The sequence below is a fragment of the Parus major genome, chromosome 12, assembly GCF_001522545.3.
Source record: "Parus major isolate Abel chromosome 12, Parus_major1.1, whole genome shotgun sequence".
Lineage (NCBI taxonomy): Eukaryota > Metazoa > Chordata > Aves > Passeriformes > Paridae > Parus > Parus major.
In genome coordinates, this window is record NC_031781.1 from 18,741,796 (window position 1) to 18,750,467 (window position 8,672).

Sequence of the window (8,672 nt, forward strand, 5' to 3'; positions counted from 1 at the left end):
TGCATCTCTTTTTACATCTCTCTCCCACTGATCTCTTAATCCCTGCCTTCAGCAGTTGTTTATTGTTTATCTAAACATCTCCTGTCATTGCCTGGTATTCCCTTCCAGCCCTCCTCAAACATTTGGCTTCTCCAGCCCTTCCTTAGCTTCAACCAGCCCAGGACCAAATCCCACTGCAGTCCTCTCAGTTCAACATCTGCTTTGGTTACTCCACTTGCTCTTCCATAAAGCATTTCCAAACAATCCTGTAGCTCCAATATTTTTCTCCACTAACAAACCTGGAGCTCCCACAGAGCTCTTCTGGAGACATCTGAGTTTAGCACAGGTTTAAAGATCACCTTTCCAGGAGCCCCAGCTCTTACCCCACTGGAAATTAAAACTGTTAACGTGGTTCAGATTATTTTGTCTGCAGGCAAAAGCAGATTGCTGTTGCAAGGGAATTATTCCTGAGATACTGCTCTCTGCTCGTTCCTCCACAAGGACAGAGTTATAAAAAATTATGCAATGCTATAAGCTTAAAATATGTGGAAAAGGGAAAAATAACAAGTCTGCAACATTTGCAAGTGAAAAAAATGCCATGCAATTCAAATTCCCCTGGAATTTACAAAACAGAGGAGTTGTCAAGTGTCAGTGCAAGTTTCTCCTTACAGTGCCTGCTCGTCACTCCCCCCAAACCTCCCCCAAATTCCCAGCTCACACAGCAGTGGGATCTCAGTCAGAATCCCTCTCCAGCTCCCTCCTGGAGTGTCCAAAAGTGGGGGAGTCCCCTCCACCTACAGCTCTTCCAGTCCCACCCCTGACACCTTCCACCATCCCAGGTGCCATCCAGCCCAGGGTGGGGCAGCCACAGCTTCTGTGGGCACCCTGCTTTAGAGTTCCTTCTGCACATCAATTATCTCCTTTTTCCTGGTTTTCCCAACTCTCCAACACCAACCAGCAAAGACACCCAGCATTAAAACACTTTGGCCATCACCTCTGGAAGGCTCTGCCCCTCTGCAGGGCCATCTTCTGCTCCAGCAGAGAGGAGCCGGGGGTGTTGAGGCTGAGCTGGGTGACAGTGGCAGAGGACAGAGAGCTGGAGGCACCTGAGGAGCTGAGGGACATCTGCAGGCAGAGTTTGGTTGGCACCACAAAGAGCTGGGTGCTCCAGAAGAGCCCTGTGGAAGGGTGGAGATGCCGGGCAATGCCTGCTGGAGTCATGGGGCTTGAGGGGAAACTGCTGGAGGGGGCTTCCTTGTTTCCTGCATCAATGTATTGACCTAGATCCCTGTCAATTCCTGGATTTTTCTCTAGAAAAAGACTGGAAAAAAGGTGTTTTACATGTCAAGCAAGGCCCCCTTTCCATTAGAGCCCTTTGAATACAGTTTAGCAGCAGATATATGAAATAAACAGCGAGGCAGCCACAAAGCTCATCCATCCACTCCTGATTAGTTCCACTATACCTCCCATCCGTGCACCACTTCAGGTGGAACGTTCTGCCTTTCCCTGCCCCCTAAATTCCGTCTGTTTGAAGAAATATCGAGTGAGGCAGCAGGATGCAGCAGGATATTTGTCAGCGCATCGATCGGCATTTGCATGGCAGGGCAGTTTGTGTGCAGCCTGTTCCTCCCCAGCGTTAACCATGGCGTGAATTCCTGGGAAATTTATGGCTCCCGTTGCTCTGTTAAGTCCCTCAGCTCCTGACAGGTCTCAATTCCAAACACTGGGTTGTTCAGCACAAAACAAAAGGGCAGCGCTGCCCCGATCGATGCGGACTGGTGGGAAGGAATATTCGTCTCCCAGCCTGGGAATTACAGCAGAGGTTCTGCCTCTGGAGAGGCTGTGGAGCCAGGAATGCCTGAGGGCAGCAGGGCATCCATACCTGCACCCATCCTGCCTGTGGGGGTCTGAATCCATGACATCTCCCCCAAAATTCCAATCCCAGCAGCTGTTATATCGAAGGAGACAGATCCATGATCCACGTCCTCTTGAGCCACACAAAAGAGAGAGGGATATGAAAATATCTTCTCCACATGCTACATTTCACAGTCATTTTTTCTCTCATTATTCCCCTCATTTCACCTGTCATTAAAAGGCAAAAAACCCTTAAGTTTTTGTTTTCCCAGCCCCTGGTTTTCAGACAATGAGATTCCCAAGATGGGAGCAGAGAGACTGCCAAGAGCCCCTTGAGCAGTTCCTATCATCCTCCTCAGCCATTTATATGGGAATGGAAGCAGAATTCCAGCAATAAATATGGGAATGGAAGCAGAATTCCAGCCATTTATATGGGAATGGAAGCAGAATTCCAGCCATAGATATGGGAATGGAAGCTGAATTCCAGCCAGAGATATGGGAATGGAAGCAGAATTCCAGGATATGGGAATTTCAGGATGCACAGGCTGGGTCTTGGATTACCAGGAATGGGTTTGATACAGGCAGCATTCAAAGCCCCCCAAAGCTTCCAGCTGCTGAGAGGCACTGGGAGAAGCAGGTCCCAAAATCCATCCCATAAGTGCCAGGACCATGTCATTAATAGGATCAGTCATTAATTACAGAGGACTTGACTTTCCAAAGGGTCCTGGAGGTAGCAGAGCCCTGGTTTGTGTGAATCCTCACCCATGGTGCCATAAAAACCCCCTGGTTTTGACACAGCCAGTGGGGCTGTCCTTGGGATGAAGCAAAACCATCTCAGGAGCAGATGGAGCAGGGCAGCTCCTGACCAAAAATAGTCATTCCTTTAAAAATAGATGAAAGCAACATTTAATTTAGCTGAAAGGTGGAAATGAACCATTAAGAAATCCAGGCTCGTCTAAATACCTGCTTGTCATGTATATTTAATTGTTTCCATTTCCATTTGGATTGTGCTCTGCACTTACACAATGGCCACAGCTTGTCCTCAAGTGTCTGAGCACGGAGAGGGATTTGAGGGGATGCTGAAAGGGAAGGATGAGGAGATTTCTGGGCAAAAATAGATGCCAAAATCACCCAAAAAGCTGTTAGGAAGAATTGTTAGTCAGTCCTTGATAAAGAGATGCAAAAGCAGGACAAACCCACATTACAAACACATCAGCCATAACAAACTGGCAGTCTGGTAGAACAAATCACCATTTTCCTTCTTTTTCTACAAACCAGTGGAAAGCATTGCTCCAAACCAATTCATTAATATCAGACCAGCTGCAAAAGACATTTTAGAAGCACAATGACCAAACCTCTGATCAATGTGCAGTGAGATGAACGCTGTAGCTCCTGCCGGTTCCAGACCTCAGCTCCAAAGATGTTCTTCAGAGTCCTTGAAAAATTAATTTTCTTCACAACTCCCCTATTATTTATTAATGACTGCTATTCTGAATTCTGGATCACCAGCACTTCCTCAAGCAGGAGCATCATTTTTCCTTCTCTTACCAAAACAGAGTCAGGAACTCGAATATCTGCCCCCGGGATTTGAGTGTTCCCCCTTTTCTCCAAGCCAGGAGCCCTCACATCCAGAACTTACGTGGATCCAGCAGGAATTTATGTGAGTTCCTCAAAGTCTTCAATGTTTTCTCTTTAGAAATTGCTGCTAAGGGTGTTTGGTTTCAGCTGAAATAATGAAATTCAGAGATCAGGACCTGGCAGTAGCTGGCCATGCAGAGAAGGTGTTTTGTCAGTACAAGTGGCACTTTAACCACCAGGACATTTTTTCTGCACATCCACAATTCCAGAGGGATTCTGTACCCGTGGTCCCAGGGCTGGCCAAGCACCTGACTGGAACTCTCTGATCTTCCCAACAGCTGTGGCCAGAGCTCCTCTGGCAGCTTTGGATCAGAGCTGTGTCAATTAGGGGCACGGAAATTCATCCCAGTGGGTGCCTTCCTTATGGAAACGAGTTATTACACGGAGGTTCAACTAATGTGAGCATAAAAAAATGATCTCTTTCCTCAGAGAGAGAGGACAGATGGTTTTCCCTCCGTGTGAAGGGCTGGTTTTTCAACACAAGCTGCCTCTCCAGTGGAGGGAGGGGGGGAATCATCTCTTAATTACTGCTCCACTGGCTGAAAGCACATTCTCGGAGCAGAAGGTATTAGATGGAGTTTTCCTACACCAAAGTCAGACATAAAAAAGAAATCACAGAACTGTTTTGGTTAACAGGAGGAAAATTTCTATTAAAAAAAACCCCTAGATCTGGGTGATTCTTCCCCTCTTTACACAGAACAGCATGAATCAAGGCCAGAGCCTCTTTTCTTAGGAGGTGAAACACAAACACCCAAAGAATTAAGTGACAATTCCTTCATGTTCCTGAGTTATGGATTAGAAAAATCGTCTCAGCAGCACTGATCAATGGGAACTTCAAAGGGAAACACGGCCCATCCATTACAGTTCCTCCCAATTACATCCTTCTGCTGAGAACTGCATTTTATGTTCCTTCCAGGCTTCCAAAAAAGAGGGAGCAGGATTTTAAAAAACAGCTTCTGAGTTTTACCTTTTTATTGAATTCAAACACCACAGGACTGGTTAAATTGGGAGTAAATTCTGAACTGCTGGTGCTACCTGTGAAATGGAAGCACCATTTTCATCAAAAATCAGAAACATCTCAAAGCTGTTGGTTTTTCTGAACATTTTCTTTCCTTTTTGTTGAGATTTCTTCAACAAATTCTGTCTGAACCCACAAATCATTTGGAGTAAGCTGAAAATCATTTACCTGGTTTGGTTGGGTGATCTGTGGGTTTCCATCAGGTTATTTCAGCCTACTGAGCTCTCTGAGTTTTGGAGAGGAGTTTGGTATTCCCTCCTATTCTCCTGGAAACCACAGAGAAATGTGACTCCATCCTTCTCCCCCCATCAGCCAAAGGCTTCATTAAAGTGGAGAATCTCACCTGAAGCCAGGAAAACACTGGAAAACAGGAAAAAAAAAGCAGCAGCAGCTCCTGAGTGTGGGTACTTTTCTATTGTGGGTTTTTTTACCTCCAGCAGCTCCCATCATTCCCAAATGTCCTGTTGGAGATGAGCTTGCTCTGGGTGGTAATTCCCAGCTGCTCCAAACCTGCCACACATTATCTGTTCAAGGAGGAGCCCTTCAGAGGGTTGAGGAGTATTTCTGCACACAAAAGTGAGCAGACAATTCACAAAAGTGAATTATCTCGGGCTTTTCCTTCAGTATTGGCTGGTCCTGGCACACCAAGGTGGGAGCAGCAGCATTTTCTTTCTCCCAGCCTTTGGAATTCCCCAAATTGTGCTGCACACAGGCCCTTGGCTGACCAGTCTGCTTTAATTACCAGCAGCTCCCAATTAACTGATGTGATCTTTAAAGATCATTAACCAGTCCTCACTCTCACTGCAGTGTAACTATGGAATCAGCCCCTGGTTATCCAGAATTAGCCAGGGCTTTGTTTGGTTTGCAGGGCACAGATAACAATGGATTCTATTCAGGAAATCATGTACCAATTATCTCTGAAATTAGGCTGCACACAGGGGACTGCTGAGCTGCCTTGGAAAAATTACAATTTTTTTCCCCACTCCCATTCCTGCCTCCTTCTCCCAGCCCACCTCGATACCTCCCACATCATCATTTCTTTCTGCTGGAATTTGTTCTTCCACAGCCCCAGTGCCCATGGAGCTCCAGCCCCCCAGAAGGCAGCTCTGGAGATCTGCTCTCAGTGCCAGGTGTCTGCTCTGGGGTTTGTCCATCACCAGCAGGTCCCAAACCCACGGTGCTGTCACACCTGGGGGCTCTGGGGAAAGGCAGAGCCAGCACAGCTCTGCAGCAACCTCAGGGCTTCGGCCACTGAACCTTCAGGCTGGAAAAGCCCTCCAACATCAAGTCCAACCTTCACCCAGATACCCCCTGCCCACTAAACTATATCAAAAAGTGCCTCAGGACTTGTTTTTTGGGCACAAAACCCCCATGTGGACTCAGTTTGTCCTGGGTGGATGCAGCACCCTCCACATCATGCCCACAATCTCTCACAAACTTCTAAGCCCAAACCTTTGAGCAAAACAGGACTCCAGTAAAAACTCTTTGTTTAGGTAAAAGGAGGAGATTCCTTTTGGCACCAGCAGAAATAACAGCTGAACGTTCTTCAGCAGCAGCTGATTAATGCTTTTCATTCAAAAGTCATTTAATTTAAAGGAATCAAACTGTTCTTGAAACTCCTGCAAGGCAGAATGTTTCACCCAGTCAAAAAACTGCATCTCATCAATGGTGGCTCCATTTGGCCAGCAATAAATTCACTTCCTTTCCTTTTATTATAATTATTTCCATGAGAAAAGTCAGAGCAGTAAAGTGTGAGCATTCCACATAATTAAATGAATATTGTAATTGTTAATTTTTGAAAGATAGATATATTTTAACAGAACAAGCTAGGTGCCAACAACGGGGCTGTCTCCTTATGATCCAGATTTGATTTTCATGAGATCAGAAGGGAAGGTTTGCACTTGCAGCCCCTGGCAGGGACCACAGCCCTTCCACCCCAGCCCAAAGATTCCCAGGAGAGAGATGGAGCACTCTGGGCCCATCTAAGTGACAACAATCTCGTTCTCCACAGCTTCCCAACCCTGCCAGTCCCACACACCGTCCCATTAATGATGGAATTCCCATCTGGGTTGGATGGATCCCCACGTGGGAAAGCTGCTTTGCATGCTGGGGTTAACAGCTTGCTTTGTGGAGACCAGGAAAAATGTGAGTTCCCATTTCACGCTGCAGGGAGGGAGGTTGGTGGGGGTTTTTAACAGGAAAAGCTGCAGCCTGAGCCCTCCCTGGTGGGTGTGCAGCTCCCAGGGCTGAGCTGTGCCAGGCCCTGACCAGCACTGGACACAGACACCTCCCAGGAAACCTTCCAGGCACTGCTTTCCCTGAATCAGCCACTCCTCAGCCCTGAGCAAAGGGGTATTTTTCTTCAAAAGGCCATTATTTGGATAAATCAAGCGTGGCACTGCGGTGTCAGGGCAGAGCAGGAGGTCCAGGAAGGACAGAGCCACTCAAAACACAAAACACCCACCAGCATCTGTGTTGTGGATCTCTTCCAAGCAGAGAAAGCTGATTTGGGTATTCCATTATTTACATCCTACCAGCCCAAGTCCTTCTGGGGATTTTTAATTGCACAAAGCATTTTTCTGCTCCTTCCAAAATGCTCTTTGTGTGGGAAGTGCTGATGAGGCACCAGAGAGGAGTTTGTGTCCAGCAGGTCTGGAGCAGCCCTGCACCCCTCCAGCCCATGCCTGCTGCCCCTGAGCTCCTGCAGCAGCCAGGGAAGGGGGAGAGCCTGCCAGACCCCCCCTGCCTGCTCTGGTGGCACAGGAGCCTCGGAGGATGCTTGTGAATGAAGCTCCAGCTGCAGCTTGTGGCTCCAGCAGAGACCCCCAGCACCCAATGTCTGCTCTGAAAACACCTGGAGCAGCCTTTCCTGGGATGTTCAGGGTGGCAGCAGACAGCCCTGCTCACCCTGGTTTACACCCTCACCTCGGCTGGGAAATGAAGATGTTCTTCCATAATTCTCAGCTGGGAAGATTCTCCCAGCTCCTGGCAGCTCCTCACACCCACGGAGCCTCCTGCTCAGGTGTAGGTTTGAGATGTCCTCTTCAGCCTGGCAGGTGAGCCTGGATCAAAAAAAAAAATGAACAGGCCCCAGCTTTGGGTGTTTTTCTAGCAGCAGTCAAAGAAATGAATGTTTATACAGCACGTTGGATTTATCACTGGAGTAAATCAGGTGATGTTGGGGGAAAATAGGAGTGGAAGTTATCTACAGGCATGGCAGTTTGAGAGATCCTTCTTCCCAGAGTTCCTGAGCCAGGGAATCTCTCTGGAAGCTCAGCACAGTCAGGCCAGAGCCCAGGCTGGGTCACAGCAGTGCCTTTGGTCTTTAACCACCCCAGAGACACAGCTCCCACTGCTGTCAGCACAGCTTCTGCATTCTTGCAAAATCAGCATCTTTCTTGGTTGGTTGTTTGTTTTTACAGCAAAATCACACACTCAGCTTCAGGGGGAACTGGGTGGCAAAACCCCAGTGAAAATCCCAGGCAAGCCTCCTCTTTGACCTGACTCAGAATTAAAAATGCAATAAATAGCACCCAGCAGAGAGCTAAGGAAATGCTGTAAGAGCAGTGAGTGGGATCCTTGCTTTGGGCACAATGTGTAGGAAAATAGGTGCATATAAATACACTTACAAAACATCAAGATTCATGTATGAGCTGAAAACAAAGACTTCCTACATACCCACATAGCAATCCTACACACAGACACGAGGCTTCTGAATTTGGGTTAGAAGCATTGAAGAGGAAATGTTTACATTCCTGCATCTTCTGTGAAACTTGTTTTAAAATGAAACAAGAAGGGTGGAGAGGATTTTTTATAAGGAATGGAGTGACAGGACGAAGGGAATGGAATTCTCACTGCCAGAGGGCAGGGCTGGATGGGATTTGGGGCAGGAATTGTTCCTGGCAGGGTGGGCAAGCCCTGGCACAGAATTCCCAGAGCAGCTGGGGCTGTCCCTGGATCCCTGGCAGTGCCCAAGGCCAGGCTGGACATTGGGGCTGGACACTGGGACAGTGGGAGGTGTCCCTGCCATGGCTGGGGGGACACTGGGTGATCTTTAAGGTCCCACCCAACCCAAACCATCCTGTGATTCTGTGATTTAAATGTCTATTTAAGCTCTGGCCATGGAGCAGCAGCTCCACAGAAGTACAAGCAGTTTATGGCACGGTGGGGCAGGATCTGTGTG

The 8,672-nt window shown here is 47.7% G+C and overlaps 1 long non-coding RNA gene across 1 annotated transcript; it reads right to left on the minus strand.

Annotated features, from left to right (window-relative positions):
• Nucleotides 1–728: 728 nt before the first annotated feature.
• On the minus strand, nt 729–7,525 carry LOC107210099. Its single transcript, XR_001523840.2, has 3 exons — nt 7,415–7,525; nt 4,658–4,849; nt 729–3,558 (listed from the first exon to the last, which is right to left on the minus strand). It is a non-coding gene; the product is annotated as an uncharacterized LOC107210099 (long non-coding RNA).
• Between the last annotated feature and the right edge of the window lie 1,147 nt (nt 7,526–8,672).